At 54.0% G+C, this 16,970-nt stretch overlaps 1 non-coding gene across 1 annotated transcript; it reads left to right on the top strand.

Moving 5' to 3' along the window:
- The first annotated feature begins 3,485 nt into the window (after nucleotides 1–3,485).
- Nucleotides 3,486–3,557, top strand: TRNAQ-CUG (transfer RNA glutamine (anticodon CUG)). Its single transcript has one exon. It is a non-coding gene; the product is annotated as a tRNA-Gln (tRNA).
- Nucleotides 3,558–16,970: the final 13,413 nt, after the last annotated feature.

Below are 16,970 nucleotides of genomic sequence, written 5' to 3'. Positions count from 1 at the left end.
ATAATCCCGCAGACTATCTGTCCAGACACCCCGATGTCACCAGAAAAGCAACCCCGCTGGCGGATGGTCAAGTGGTGGAGGAATACGTCCACATGGTGTCCATGGCCGCTTGCCCGGAGACCCTCACCCTGCTGGAGATGGGAGAAGCCACCGTGGAAGATGAGACTCTGACCCGCGTCAAGAAAGCCCTGGAGACAGGAAGCTGGACTCGTTTCCTGGACGGAGCACAAGGACTTCGACCGGAAATAAGCCATGCCCGACAACAGCTATGGCAGATCCGCCATGAGTTGAGCGTCGGTGATGAAGGCATTATACTGCGAGGACATCTCATTGTGGTACCTGCAAGCCTCCAACAACGGACACTCATGATCGCCCACACGGGCCACCAGGGAACAGCCAAGACAAAGGCCCGGCTACGCAACAAAGTGTGGTTCCCAGCCATGGATCGCATGGTGGATGAGATGGTGCGCTCCTGTCATGCCTGCACCATCACGGGGTCAGATCCAGCTCCGGCCCCAGTCATCACCGAAGAAGCGGCGACAACACCCTGGACTCAACTGAGCATAGACTTCGGGACTTCCCAGACGGGCGGCACATGCTGGTAGTTGTGGACTCCTTCTCGAAGTTCCCCGTTGTGGAATTGCTATCTTCCACAGCATTCAGACCCGTCAGAAAAGCATTGGACCACATCTTTGCCACAATGGGACTCCCAGAGGAGGTGAAGTGGGACAATGGACCCCCTTTTCAAGGGCGAGAATTCCAGGCGTATCTGGATGGACTGGGGATTAAACACCGCAAAATCACACCGTTGTGGCCGCAAGCGAACGGCGAAGTGGAGAGGCTCATGCGGACTCTCAACAGGGCACTCCGCATCGCCGTCAATGATGGCAATGATCCGGAAGCTGCGCTGGATCAATTCCTGAGTGCTTACCGACAGACCCCGCATAGCACCACCCATTGCGCACCGGCACATGTCCTGTTCAAAAGAGCACCAAGGGGCAACATCCCTGCGTCCTCTACGTGGACCCCGGAAGAGAGAGATGGTGCCGCCATCCAGGCACGGAGAACTGTCACGAACCAGAAAGCCAGTGAAAGGAGACATGCAAAACACCCCGGGTTGCAGGAAGGAGACACCGTTGTGATACACGATCGGCACCCTGGGTGGAAATTCAGAACCCCGTTTGAACCGGAAAGATGGATCGTGGAGAAAATTCGGGGAACAATGGTGACTGCCCGGCTCGGCCAACAGACCGTCACACGCAATGTGTCCTGCTTCAAAAGGATAGGGAGACCAGACGGGGTTCCCAGGGACGTCGATGAAACCATCGAGGCCGTATCGGGCGGTCAGGATGATGCAAGATCGGGGGACCAAAACTCAGAGCCCCTCCAGAACCATGACCAGCCACGAGAAGACAGACGACAACTTGTCAGGCCCCAAAGTGAGATACCCGGGTATACCTCTTCCGCCCGAGACGATGAGACAGCCCCGGCTGGAACTGTTGGATCTCCTGTCCGGCACAATCACCGATATCACCTGCGGCCCAATCCCGGGCCCAGCCAAAGACTCCGAGACTTTGTGTGCACTTCCCCTTAGCTATGTGCATGAGCAGTCTGGGACATGATCTAAATTGAAGGAGGGATGTAGAGAGCCACCCGGCCTCTTAACAACATTGTAACAACTTGCACACACGCACGCCTTCACCCTCGGGACGGGCACGCCCCGAGGTATATAATAAAAGCGCGGAAGACCGCTCGGGGTCTTTCCGGCTTACCCTCCAGCTAACGTGTGTGTGTCCAGTTACTGTATATATAACTGTGCGCGAGGCCCTGACCTCGCACACCACACTGGGGACCCACATGTATGAAAGGAACACATGGGGGCAATAAACTGCACCCTGACCCTATCAGAGCACACTTTTTACATCCATTGTAAACATAGATAAATGTAAATAGTTACATTTTTTCATCTATACCTTGTTTACATTTTACATGAATGCATACGGAACATTTGTACTTCAGAAGGTTTAGCCTGCCTGCCCAGGCTGCAGTCGTATCCTAGATATATTTAAAAGTTCTCCATTCGCGTTCATCAGAGAATGCCTACAAATGTGTCTTTGTTTTTTTTTAACCTCAGTGGTGCCCTGTCAAGGCTGCTGATGCCCCATTGCTGCTCCAGGGCCCTGTGGGCTGTGAGTGCTGTGGCAGTGCTGCCCCCTGGCGGTCACCCTGAGCATCTGAAGATACCTGGGAAGAAGCCAGGGTGACCTGAGCTGGCCCCCTTCTCTGTGTGAACCAATCGGGTGTCAGGACTGGGGTCGGGGCTGATAGGAGGGGGAGAGCCGGAGAGGGGGGTGTACCTGGAGCCCCCTGCGGGGAGCCGGGGGCCTGTGACAGGTGCAGGGGAACAGGGGGGGGGGTGACTGGAGCCCCCTGGGGGGAGCCTGGGGCCTGTGACAGGTGCAGGGGGGGGAGGGTGTGTAACTGGAGCCCCCTGGAGGGAGCCTGGGGCCTGTGACAGGTGCGGGGGGGGGGGGGGGTTCAAGGAAGCAGCTGGACGTTAACTGGAGAGGGGTCTGTGGGGCCCTCAGCCTGGGGAGGAGACACGGAAGTGAAGGGGGGTCCTGGGGAGGGGGCGTGGCTTTGTCTGGCTCCAGGGGGGGGGGGGGGGGGGGCAGAAGAGGCAATGCGGGGGCTGCTGCTGTCCTCCGGTTCTGGGCTCTGGGTCTGGAGAAGTCCCAGGATTGTGAATCTTGAGACATGAGCGGGTTGTGGCACAAATCATGACCCCTCAGCTCCTGTTCCCGCCCCAGCCCTTCCTGCTCAGCTGCTGTGGTATTAATGACCTGGAGGGAAAAGGCCACAGATCAATGCTATGAAGGGTTAATCGATGTTTGCCTTTTATCACACAACAAAGAGTACAGATTATATCAATAGCGCGTGGATTACAAGGCACCCGTGCCCTGAGCTCTCACCGTGTGAAATGCTCGTTTCTTTCCTGCTCCGCCCGAGCTGTGGGAGAGGCGGTTCAGAGTCTGTGTTGTGACATTAATCTCCCGCTGTGTTGATTTACAGGAGATGAGGATTTAGGAAGTTGTGTTTTCTCTCCTCTGTGGTGGCAGCTCCTGTGTCCGCCGTTTCTCGGCCCTGCACACCTTTAAGAGTAGGTTAAAGCTCTGCCCCAAAAGGACAAACCCCTTCAGTGCTAATGACAAGGGTAACTCGTCATGGAGTTTCCATTGATTTCAATGGAAATTCAATGAGAAGAAGTAGAGTACCTTAGCATCCAAGTGGTTTTAACGCATCAATGTGACATTTCCATGTGTTGGTTAAAAACAAGTTGTGTGTGTCCTGTTTAAGGATTTCATTGTGAAATAGACTTTTTGAGTTGGATGTTTAAGCATACACTATTGACCAATAAAAAATTCAGCAGATGACCGCCACCGCATCCTTACATGATTGAGAGGTGACGTGAACAGCGTCCAGGCGGTTCCATGGTGTAATGGTTAGCACTCTGGACTCTGAATCCAGCGATCCGAGTTCAAATCTCGGTGGGACCTGAAGATTTTGTTATTTGCTTCCAATTATTCTGGGTCTTACGCAGTGGATCATTTGTATCCGTAACATTACTGTTTTCATTCTCCTGGTCTCTGCTGACATCTATACATTATCTTTAGGCGGTGCTGTGCAACACAGGTGTTTTATCATTCCTGTGCCTGTGTGGACACCTTTCTCCTGTGGCTGCTCAACAGTAAGACACACAGTGTGAACCTGACTCCAGCGCCCTTCACACCGGATAACTCCCAAGGAGACACATAGGCAAGAAAGCAGTGTGTAAAAGAAAGGCTTAAATAAAGTGTGAACGGATACAAATTAAAAATGCTTTTTGTTTTATTTCTGCACTTTATTGGTAACTACTCAACATATGAGATGACAATTCCACCAAAACTGTTGGGCAAAAAAGTGAAATATAATCTGTTTGTCGTGTAAAGCGCTCTAATGGCAGTGGGCCGAGTTTACGCTAACAGCAAAAAAACAAGCAATGGCAAAGCCAATAGGTCTAGCCTTTGGGACCTTTTAAGTGTTTCGCCATGCAACAGTTGTTGTTGTTGTACCAAGGATATTGTGCTGCATAACTAAATACTTATAAGGTCCCAAAAGCGAGACCGATTGGCTATGCCAATGCTTGTTTAAGACTTGTGCCCTTACAGTACCTGTAGATTGAAGTCATGGTGAGGCCCCGTGACTTGAGAACCAGGCACCTGTTAAAGGCACTCAGCGCCTGCTCTCACCATGACAGGACACGGGCCACTCACCTCCATACACACAACAGGGGCACACGTGTCTCCACTCACCTACATACACACAACAGGGGAGCGAATGTCTCCACTCACCTCCATACACACACCACGGGAGCAGGTGTCTCCACTCACCTCCATACACACAACAGGGGAGCACGTGTCTCCTCTCACCTCCATACACACAACAGGGGCGCACGTGTCTCCACTCACCTCCATACACACAACAGGGGCGCACATGTCTCCACTCACCTCCATACACACAACAGGGGAGCAGGTGTCACCACTCACCTCCATACACACAACAGTGGAGCAGGTGTCTCCACTCACCTCCATGCACACAACAAGGGCTCGCATGTCTCCATTCACCTCCATACACACAACAGGGGCGCACGTGTCTCCACTCACCTCCATACACACAACAGGGGCGCACATGTCTCCACTCACCTCCATACACACAACAGGGGCGCAGGTGTCTCCACTCACCTCCATACACACAACAGGGGCGCACGTGTCTCCACTCACCTCCATGCACACAACAGGGGCGCACGTGTCTCCACTCACCTCCATGCACACAACAGGGGACCAGGGGTCTCCACTCACCTCCATACACACAACAGGGGAGCATGTGTCTCCACTCACCTCCGTACACTCAACAGGGGCGCATGTGACTCCACTCACCTCCATACACACAACAGGGGAGAAGGTGTCTCCACTCACCTCCATGCACACAACAGGGGTGCACTTGTCTCCACTCACCTCTGTACACACAACAAGGGAGCACGTGTCTCCACTCACCTCCATACACACAATAGGGGCGCACGTATCTCCACTCACCTCCATACACACAACAGGGGAGCGCGTGTCTCCACTCACCTCCATGCACACAACAGGGGAACAGGTGTCTCCACTCACCTCTATACACACAACAGGGGCGCACTTGTCTCCACTCACCTCTGTACACACAATAGGGGCGCATGTGTCTCCACTCACCTCCATACACACAACAGAGGAGTACGTGTCTCCACTCACCTCCATACACACAACAGGGGAGCGCGTGTCTCCACTCACCTCCATGCACACAACAGGGGAACAGGTGTCTCCACTCACCTCTATACACACAACAGGGGCGCACTTGTCTCCACTCACCTCTGTACACACAACAGGGGCGCACTTGTCTCATATCACCTCTGTACACACAACAGGGGAGCACTTGTCTCCACTCACCTCTGTACACACAACAGGGGAGCACGTGTCTCCACTCACCTCCATACACACAACAGGGGCGCATGTGTCTCCACTCACCTCCATACACACAACAGGGGAGCAGGTGTCTCCACTCACCTCCATACACACAACAGGGGAGCAGGTGTCTCCACTCACCTCCATACACACAACAGGGGAGCACATGTCTCCACTCACCTCCATACACACAACAGGGGAGCAGGTGTCTCCACTCACCTCCATACACACAACAGGGGAGCACGTGTCTCCACTCACCTCCATACACACAACAGGGGAGCAGGTGTCTCCACTCACCTCCATACACACAACAGGGGAGCAGGTGTCTCCACTCACCTGCATACACACAACAGGGGAGCAGGTGTCTCCACTCACCTCAATGCACACAACAGGGGTGCACGAGTCTCCACTCACCTCCATACACACAACAGGGGAGCACGTGTCTCCACTCACCCCCATACACACAACAGGGGAGCAGGTGTCTCCACTCACCTCCATACACACAACAGGGAAGCAGGTGACTCCACTCACCTCCATACACACAACAGTGGAGCAGGTGTCTCCACTCACCTCCATACACACAACAGTGGGGCACGTGTCTCCACTCACCTCCATACACACAACAGGGGAGCGCATGTCCCCACTCACCTCCATACACACAACAGGGGAGCAGGTGTCTCCACTCACCTCCATGCACACAACAGGGGTGCACGTGTTAGACCTGGCACCTTGGCGTGAGTTTCCCTTCCACTTTTTGCTGTTGTGCCTCGAATGTTTTGATGGTGTCTGCTACTCAGGGCACTGCGCCACGGCCAACCCGTGCCGCAGTGCAAGTGCTCCCTACTGTAAAGTGTACATGTGATTGATGTCCATGATTGGTTCATTGGATTTACTGTTAGTCCCTAGTAAAGTGCACTAGGAGTGCCAGGGCTTGTGAATGCCAATACTGCTAGTGGGCCTGCAGCGCTGGTTGCGCCACCCACAGAAGCAGCCTTAAAATGTGTCTAGGGTCTGCCATTGCAGATCCTGCGTGCAGTCTGGTACTGTCACCCTGGCTGGGCAAGTGCACACACTTGCCAGCCCCTAAACCTTCCCTTAAACTTCATATTAGTCACCCCTATGGTAGGCCTGAGGGCAGGGTGCATTGAAAGGATAAGGTAGGACATGCCCTGATGTGTGTGGCATGTTCTAATAGTGAATTACTGCCAAATTCGTTTTTCACTATTGTAAGGCTACCTGTTCCCTTCTAGGCCAGATGGGCTGCTGGAATTATTACACTCTATAATCCCAGCAGGCTCAGGGAACATGGTAGAAATTCATGTTTAGTATGCCTGAACTCAGAATAATAAAATACTTCTTTTAGTAAAGTTTATTTTAATATCCTGTGTTTGCAAATGCTACTTTTAGAAAGTTAGCATTTGCTTGCCTAACCATTTCAGCCCGCCTCTGCTTGGATGTGGATCTGACTGTCTGGTGTGTGTGAGTGACAGGGCTGGGAGTTGACAGGTAGTGATTAGCAGGAGGGCCCCTTAATGGGTGGTGGGAGTTTCCCCTGAATGATGCATCAGGCTGTGCTCTGCCACCACAATGCTGGCTCCGCCCCCCTGGGGAGCGACTGATGACTCAGCCTGCACCTGGCCCAGGAAGGACCGAAGCTTGTCAACAAAGTACTCAGGCCACTCCTGCCCTCTCAATGCCGGCTCCGCCCCCCTGGGGAGCGGCTGATGTGCCTGCCCTCACACTGAATGCAGAAGTCATAAGAACCCACAACAAGTACTCAGAGACTGAAGCAGTTATGCAGAGGCCCCCCTGGCCAGTGAGAACAAAAGAAACTGTGTATAAAAGTAGGAGCCCTGCTCCTTGTAAATTAGATCCAGTTTGCGCAAAGAAGAAGCTCTGCCTGAAGAGAAGGACCCTGGACGCTGCAAGGAGAAGTACTGACTCTGATCCCAAGAGACTGGCCTGTAGTGGGTGCCTTGCTGCTGAAGGAGAGCAGGAGAAGAAAGACTGAAAGACTTTGCTTTTATCCACCTTGTGCTAAAACTTTTACCAAGATCTCCAAGGGCTTGCTGTGAACTTGCCCCCTGACCAGCGCCCCAGGAACAGTGGGCGCTACCCTGTCCCCCTGGAAGAAGGAGCCGCTGTGAGCCAGCAACCTGATCGGCACAGCTGCTGAAGGAAAGAGGAGCGCGCCGTGAAAGAATCCCTGCGCCCCTCCTACGAGGCCCTTGGCACCCCGACCCGCCGAGCACCGCATCTGCTAGCTGGCCGGCACCAGGTGACACCGAAAGGCCCAGCCTCGCTGGACTAATCACCGTCCCTACCGCCTGCCTAACTGCGAAGCACCGCAAGAACGGACTGAGCCAAGTACCCGCTGTGACCTGAGAGGCTTGTGTGTGCCTCACGCTGCTACCCGGGGCTCTGCCCCCCTTTTCCAGGACCTGAGGTGTGTCGCCGTCTACCCGACCCGCGCCGCAACGCCAACCTAAGAGCCAGAGCCGAGCCGCCGCTCGCTCCAACCTCGAGAGGAAGACACCGCGACGTGAACCGCCGAGCCGGCCTACACCCGACCCCTGCAGAAAGACAAAGGTACTGTTTCCCGTCCCGCGGTGCGAGCCGCTGTCCCACCTCGCTCGCACCACCATCTGCTTCAGCCGAGCTCCCGGAGCCGCGCAGTGAGCGCTCCCCGGGCCCCCGCTCTCTCCCCTGACAGCCGTGCAGCGCGCTCGTCAGGCCGGCAGTGACTCCCCGGCCGCCGATCTCGCTAGAAGCGTGAGATCGGGCAGACCGGGTCCGATCGTGGGCGCAGAGAGGCCCTGGCTGATTGAAGTTCTTGCTAAAGGAACGTACCAGGACTAGGGAAGAGTCCGCAACCCTTTTTGAAGCACCAGAACAATTCGTTAACGCTGATACAAAGACCTGTGGCATAATCAAAGAGTAACTGGAACCATTTTTCTTAAACTACGCAAAGACTGTATTTACAAGCCTGATCTAAAGATATATATAAAGAAGATATTTTTACAGAAGTACAGTCTCGTGTCATTGTGTGGTGGGTTGATGGTCGTTGTGTGTGATGTTGCAAATGTTTAACCTTATGTACTCCAGAGTTTAGCCTAGACTGCTTGCGCCACACTACCTAAAGGGCGAGTAGGGGTTATTTCTGGGAGTAATCCTTTGCCCCGACTTAGAGGAGAGGGTCCCTGCTTGTCGCGAGCACCAACCTGCGCCAACCAGAGACCCCCAATTCTAACATTGGTCGCAGCGGTGAGGATCTCGAATTTACATTTGCAGTGTCCATACATTGACTAGTGACCATTGCACAGTGATTTCAATCCAGTAACTGAGCCACAGATTTCTTTTTAAGTGACTTTGCTCTGCTAGAAGAAGATCCCTTTTTGTCTAAAGCCATGCCTGGAACCAACAGCGTAGAGAAAACCGCGTCTGTGACCTCTGAGGTGTTGGAAATAGAATGGGATGTGTCAAAACTGGAGGAATACAAGAAAGATGAGCTCGTCTTCTTTGCCAAGAGATTCAAGGTTCCACGTGCAGGGTGCAAGAACAAGACGGATTACTACAAAGCCCTGAAAGCCTGGATTGAATCTAGGAATGCACCTGAGGATCAGGAGTTACCTGATGATACTGGTGTACCTGACAAGGAAGGCAGCGTCCATAGCTTTGGCAGAGGCCTGTCGCCAGAGGAGCTGGCAGACAGAAAAGAAACCAGGAATCATGAAATGAAGCTGGCAGAATTAAACGTGAAGAGCCAACTGGAGCTGGAGAGCAAACGGATGGCTCTGGAAGAGCGAAAACTCCAGTTGGAGTTTGATGTGAAAATGAGGGAGATGAGTCTAAAAGAGAAAGCCTTGGATCATCCTCCCTCTGGTGGCAGCACAACGCCGGTGCAGGTAGAGTCAAGAGTGCACATCCCCAAAGATGTAGTTAAAGAGTTCTTTAAGGGGGATGACATAGGACAGTGGTTTAGGGCATATGAGGTAGCCATGCTTTCCCACCGGGTCCCTGAGAAGGATTGGGGAGCGGGGTTATGGGGAAGGTTCCTTAGCGAAGGAAGGGACACCCTGCTAGATTTGCCCACTGAAGACCAGAGATCCTATCCCCATATGAAAGAAGCTTTAATGACCAGGTATGGGCTTACCCCTGAAATGTATAGGCAGAAGTTTAGGGGGTGTAATAAGCGGCCTGGGAACACGTATGTGGAGTTTGTGACTTTTTTTTGCAGAGCACTGGATGGTTGGGTGAAGGGTAACAAAGTGAATGATTTTCAAGGTCTCTTTGATTTAATTGCATGGGAGCACTTGTCTGATCAATGTTTTCCTGAGTTACGCCAGCACCTGATTGATAGCAAGTTGTCCAACCCGAGGAAACTTGCTGAGGAGGCGGACCGCTGGCTCAGCACCAGGGTCCACAAGGGTCCAGTGGGAGACTCCGCCAAGGGTGGGCAGGGTCCCCAGCAGAAGAGTGGGGGGGACAAGGGAAAACAGAAAGGGTTCCAAAAAGGCCCCCAAAGTAATCCCCAAGGGGACCAGCAGAAAGGTTCTCAGCCTCCCCCACCCCCTAAGCAGGATGGGGCCCCGACAGGTCGACCTGTTCCAAAGGGGCCCTTCAATTGTTACAAATGTGGTGACCCGGGGCACATAGCCCGTGACCCCAAGTGTCGCCTGTTTGGAAAACCAGCACCCACTGGTGCTCCGCCCCGACAAGTGACCAGTGTTCACTTAGGAGGAGAAGTGATGGTCCCGGGGGGTGGAGATCCTGTTCAGATGACCCTAGTCTCACTAGGAGACAGTGAGATGGTCCCTACAAGCTACCTGCCCTCTAACACTAAGAAATATGGGCAGGTGGTTACCATCAATGGTAAGAAAGCTGAGGCTCTTAGAGACACAGGAGCCAGTGTGACTGCAGTGAGGCATCACCTGGTGTCTCAGGAGCAGGTTGTACCCCATGCCTACTGTAGGGTTGTCAACGCTGACAATTCAGAGAGTCAGTGCCCGATGGCTCAAGTTCCCTTCGAGTGGGGGGGGGTCTCTGGTACTCTGCAGGTCTGTGTGAGGAAAACCATGCCTGTTGACTGTTTGCTAGGGAATGACTTGGAGGACTCCCCTTGGGAAAAGGTGGAGAAAACGACTCACCTGAAGATGGTGGGTCTACCTGACTGGGCGTGCGTGACCACCCGGTCAATGGCAGCCAGTAGGGGTGATCAAGAGGTCCTGGGGCCTGACGGAGAGGCCCAGGAACCGGCCTTAGGGAGAAGGCGCAGGGCGCGCGGGAAACCAGCCCCTGAAGTTCCCACGGTCCAGGAGGAAGCAGACCTTGAGGGGGATGCCCTGGAGCCTACTGGGGAACAGATTGCCGAACTGGGGGACCTGCCTGAGCTGACCCATTGGCAGCAAGAAGGAGGCCCCTCCAGGGAGGAATTCTGCAGGGAGCAGAAAGAATGCCCTTCTCTCGTGGGTATGCGGCAGCAGGCTGCAGACCAGGCCAATGGTGTTCAGGCCAAAACACATTATGTGTACTGGGAGAATGACCTCCTGTACTCAGAGCCTAAGGCTGCTGAACCTGGGTCAGCCCGTGTGCTGGTGGTACCCCAGAAGTTCAGAGCCTTCCTACTGGGACTGGCTCATGATGTGCCTTTAGCAGGACATTTGGGGATGGACAAGACCTATGACAGGCTTGTCACCCACTTCTACTGGCCCCAAATGCACAAGAGCTCAGATGCTCATTGTAGGACCTGTCCAACTTGCCAGGCAAGTGGGAAGTGCGGAGGGAAGAACAAGGCTCCCCTCCAACCCTTCCCTGTGGTCAGTACGCCATTCCAACGAGTGGGTATTGATATTGTTGGGCCTCTGGACCCCAAGACAGCCATGGGCAACAGGTTCATCCTGGTCTTGGTGGATCATGCCACCCGGTACCCTGAAGCCATCCCTCTGAGGACAGTGACGGCCCCCGTGGTGGGGCGTGCACTAATGGGAATTTTCTCCAGAGTGGGGTTCCCTCTAGAGGTGGTGAGCGACAGGGGGACCAACTTTATATCCAAGTATATGAAGTCCCTTTGGCAAGAGTGTGGTGTAACCTACAAGTTCACCACACCTTACCATCCCCAAGGAAATGGGTTGGTTGAAAGATTTAACCGAACCCTGAAGGGCATGATCATGGGCCTGGAAGGTCCAATGAGGCGTAAGTGGGACGTCCTCTTACCATGCCTGCTCTTTGCATACCGCGAGGTGCCACAGAAGTCTCTAGGGTTCAGCCCCTTTGAGCTGCTGTATGGCCACCCCGTGAGAGGACCACTGAGTTTGGTAAAGGAAGGCTGGGAGCAATCTCCCAGGAAACCTCCCCAGAATGTATATAGCTACATGCTGGCCTTCAGAAACCAAACCAGGCGCTTCAGACAACTTGCTGAGGCAAATCTGGAAGCAAGCCAGGAGGAGATGAAGCGGTGGTACGACCAGAATGCCACTCTGGTAGAGCTTCAGCCTGGACAGGAGGTGTATGTCTTGGCCCCAGTGGAACCCTGTGCACTTCAGGATAAGTGGACAGGCCCATTTGAGGTTGTGGAGCGCAAGAGCTCAGTGACATACTTGGTGGACATGAAGACGCCCAGGAATCCCTTAAGGGTCTTACATGTCAACCGCCTCAAGCCCCACTTGAAAAGGTCCGAAGTGGGCATGCTGTTGGCCACTGATGATGGAATGGAAGAGGAGTCTGAGCCTCTTCCTGACCTCTTAGTGGCCTGTGAGAAAGATGGGTCAGTGGATGGAGTTAACCTCTCACCCACCCTGACCCCTGAGCAACAGGAAGACTGCCGCCAGTTGCTGGGGCAGTTTCCAGACCTGTTCTCCCTGGTTCCTAGTGTCACCGATTGGTGCGTCCATGATGTGGACACAGGGGACAGTTTACCTGTGAAGCACAAGGCTTACAGGGTAACTGACAGGGTACGGGCCTGCATCAAGGAGGAGGTCTCCAAGATGCTTGCTCTTAGGGTGGTTGAGTCTTCCAGCAGTCCTTGGTCCAGCCCCGTGGTCTTGGTCCCAAAGGCTGCTGCGCCGGGAGCCACACCTGAACTCCGGTTCTGTGTGGACTACAGAGGACTCAATTCAGTCACCAAGACTGACGCGCACCCTATCCCCAGAGCTGATGAGCTCATTGATCGGCTAGGGGCTGCCCGGTTCCTCAGCACGTTTGATTTAACGTCTGGGTACTGGCAGATCGCCTTGACCGATGGGGCAAAGGAGAGGTCAGCATTCTCCACACCAGATGGGCATTTCCAGTTCCGGGTGATGCCATTTGGGATGAAGAATGCCCCTGCCACCTTTCAGAGGTTGGTCAACCAGGTGTTGGTTGGGCTGGATGAGTTCAGTGCCGCCTACCTGGATGACATCGCAGTGTTCAGTGGCACCTGGCCAGAACACCTGCGGCACCTCTGGGAAGTGTTGATGGCGCTGCGCAAGGCAGGCCTCACAATCAAGGCAAGCAAGTGCCAGATTGGGCAGGGTTCCGTGGTGTACTTGGGACACCAAGTGGGGAGTGGCAAGGTGGCACCCTTGCAACCCAAAATTGAGACCATCCTGGCTTGGGAACCCCCCAAGACCCAGACTGCAGTGAGAGCCTTCCTGGGGCTCACTGGGTATTACAGGAGGTTTGTCAAGGGCTATGGCACTATTGTGACCCCCTTGACAGAACTGACTTCTAAGAAGCAGCCCAGGAATGTGATTTGGACTGACACCTGTCAGAAGGCTTTTGACACCCTGAAGACTGCCATGTGCACGGCGCCCGTGCTCCTGGCTCCTGATTTCTCCAAGGAATTCATAGTGCAAACAGACGCTTCAGAGCATGGTGTAGGGGCTGTTCTCTCACAGATGACTGAGGAGGGCTGGGACCAACCCGTAGCCTTCATCAGTAGGAGGTTACTTCCACGGGAAAGTAGGTGGAGTGCAATAGAGCGAGAAGCATTTGCTGTGGTCTGGGCGCTGAAGAAGCTAAGACCCTACTTGTTTGGGTCTCACTTCCGGGTTCAGACGGACCACAGGCCCCTCAGATGGTTGATGCAAATGAGGGGTGAGAACCCAAAACTGTTGAGGTGGTCCATCTCCCTACAGGGTATGGACTTCACGGTGGAACACCGCCCTGGCACAGATCACGCCAACGCTGATGGTCTGTCCAGATTTTTCCGCCTTAGTGATGAGGAACTCCCTGGGGAAGGGTAGTTCTCCCCACATTTCAGCTGGAGGGGACACGTGTTAGACCTGGCACCTTGGCGTGAGTTTCCCTTCCACTTTTTGCTGTTGTGCCTCGAATGTTTTGATGGTGTCTGCTACTCAGGGCACTGCGCCACGGCCAACCCGTGCCGCAGTGCAAGTGCTCCCTACTGTAAAGTGTACATGTGATTGATGTCCATGATTGGTTCATTGGATTTACTGTTAGTCCCTAGTAAAGTGCACTAGGAGTGCCAGGGCTTGTGAATGCCAATACTGCTAGTGGGCCTGCAGCGCTGGTTGCGCCACCCACAGAAGCAGCCTTAAAATGTGTCTAGGGTCTGCCATTGCAGATCCTGCGTGCAGTCTGGTACTGTCACCCTGGCTGGGCAAGTGCACACACTTGCCAGCCCCTAAACCTTCCCTTAAACTTCATATTAGTCACCCCTATGGTAGGCCTGAGGGCAGGGTGCATTGAAAGGATAAGGTAGGACATGCCCTGATGTGTGTGGCATGTTCTAATAGTGAATTACTGCCAAATTCGTTTTTCACTATTGTAAGGCTACCTGTTCCCTTCTAGGCCAGATGGGCTGCTGGAATTATTACACTCTATAATCCCAGCAGGCTCAGGGAACATGGTAGAAATTCATGTTTAGTATGCCTGAACTCAGAATAATAAAATACTTCTTTTAGTAAAGTTTATTTTAATATCCTGTGTTTGCAAATGCTACTTTTAGAAAGTTAGCATTTGCTTGCCTAACCATTTCAGCCCGCCTCTGCTTGGATGTGGATCTGACTGTCTGGTGTGTGTGAGTGACAGGGCTGGGAGTTGACAGGTAGTGATTAGCAGGAGGGCCCCTTAATGGGTGGTGGGAGTTTCCCCTGAATGATGCATCAGGCTGTGCTCTGCCACCACAATGCTGGCTCCGCCCCCCTGGGGAGCGACTGATGACTCAGCCTGCACCTGGCCCAGGAAGGACCGAAGCTTGTCAACAAAGTACTCAGGCCACTCCTGCCCTCTCAATGCCGGCTCCGCCCCCCTGGGGAGCGGCTGATGTGCCTGCCCTCACACTGAATGCAGAAGTCATAAGAACCCACAACAAGTACTCAGAGACTGAAGCAGTTATGCAGAGGCCCCCCTGGCCAGTGAGAACAAAAGAAACTGTGTATAAAAGTAGGAGCCCTGCTCCTTGTAAATTAGATCCAGTTTGCGCAAAGAAGAAGCTCTGCCTGAAGAGAAGGACCCTGGACGCTGCAAGGAGAAGTACTGACTCTGATCCCAAGAGACTGGCCTGTAGTGGGTGCCTTGCTGCTGAAGGAGAGCAGGAGAAGAAAGACTGAAAGACTTTGCTTTTATCCACCTTGTGCTAAAACTTTTACCAAGATCTCCAAGGGCTTGCTGTGAACTTGCCCCCTGACCAGCGCCCCAGGAACAGTGGGCGCTACCCTGTCCCCCTGGAAGAAGGAGCCGCTGTGAGCCAGCAACCTGATCGGCACAGCTGCTGAAGGAAAGAGGAGCGCGCCGTGAAAGAATCCCTGCGCCCCTCCTACGAGGCCCTTGGCACCCCGACCCGCCGAGCACCGCATCTGCTAGCTGGCCGGCACCAGGTGACACCGAAAGGCCCAGCCTCGCTGGACTAATCACCGTCCCTACCGCCTGCCTAACTGCGAAGCACCGCAAGAACGGACTGAGCCAAGTACCCGCTGTGACCTGAGAGGCTTGTGTGTGCCTCACGCTGCTACCCGGGGCTCTGCCCCCCTTTTCCAGGACCTGAGGTGTGTCGCCGTCTACCCGACCCGCGCCGCAACGCCAACCTAAGAGCCAGAGCCGAGCCGCCGCTCGCTCCAACCTCGAGAGGAAGACACCGCGACGTGAACCGCCGAGCCGGCCTACACCCGACCCCTGCAGAAAGACAAAGGTACTGTTTCCCGTCCCGCGGTGCGAGCCGCTGTCCCACCTCGCTCGCACCACCATCTGCTTCAGCCGAGCTCCCGGAGCCGCGCAGTGAGCGCTCCCCGGGCCCCCGCTCTCTCCCCTGACAGCCGTGCAGCGCGCTCGTCAGGCCGGCAGTGACTCCCCGGCCGCCGATCTCGCTAGAAGCGTGAGATCGGGCAGACCGGGTCCGATCGTGGGCGCAGAGAGGCCCTGGCTGATTGAAGTTCTTGCTAAAGGAACGTACCAGGACTAGGGAAGAGTCCGCAACCCTTTTTGAAGCACCAGAACAATTCGTTAACGCTGATACAAAGACCTGTGGCATAATCAAAGAGTAACTGGAACCATTTTTCTTAAACTACGCAAAGACTGTATTTACAAGCCTGATCTAAAGATATATATAAAGAAGATATTTTTACAGAAGTACAGTCTCGTGTCATTGTGTGGTGGGTTGATGGTCGTTGTGTGTGATGTTGCAAATGTTTAACCTTATGTACTCCAGAGTTTAGCCTAGACTGCTTGCGCCACACTACCTAAAGGGCGAGTAGGGGTTATTTCTGGGAGTAATCCTTTGCCCCGACTTAGAGGAGAGGGTCCCTGCTTGTCGCGAGCACCAACCTGCGCCAACCAGAGACCCCCAATTCTAACAGCACGTGTCTCCACTCACCTCCATACACACAACAGGGGAGCACGTGTCTCCACTCACCTCCATACACACAACAGGGGAGCAGGTGTCTCCACTCACCTCCATACTCACAACAGGGCAGCACGTGTCTCCACTCACCTCCATACACACAACAGGGGAGCAGGTGTCTCCACTCACCTCCATACACACAACAGGGGAGCAAGTGTCTCCACTCACCTCCATACACACAACAGTGGAGCACGTGTCTCCACTCACCCCATACACACAACAGGGGAGCACATGTCTCCACTCACCTCCATACACACAACAGAGGTGTACGTGTCTCCACTCACCTCCATACACTCAACAGGGGAGCAGGTGTCTTCACTCACCTCCATAAACACAACAGTGGAGCAGGTGTCTCCACTCACCTCCATACACACAACAGGGGAGCGCATGTCTCCACTCACCTCCATACACAGAACAGGGGAACAGGTGTCTCCACTCACCTCCATACACACAACAGGGGAACAGGTGTCTCCACTCACCTCTATACACACAACAGGGGCGCATTTGTCTCCACTCACCTCTGTACACACAACAGGGGCGCACTTGTCTCCACTCACCTCTGTACACACAACAGGGGAGCACGTGTCTCCACTCAC

Source organism: Lissotriton helveticus, chromosome 1_2, assembly GCF_964261635.1.
Source record: "Lissotriton helveticus chromosome 1_2, aLisHel1.1, whole genome shotgun sequence".
NCBI lineage: Eukaryota > Metazoa > Chordata > Amphibia > Caudata > Salamandridae > Lissotriton > Lissotriton helveticus.
The sequence above is the reverse complement of the archived record's forward strand: the minus strand, read 5'-3'. Positions and strand labels throughout refer to the sequence as shown.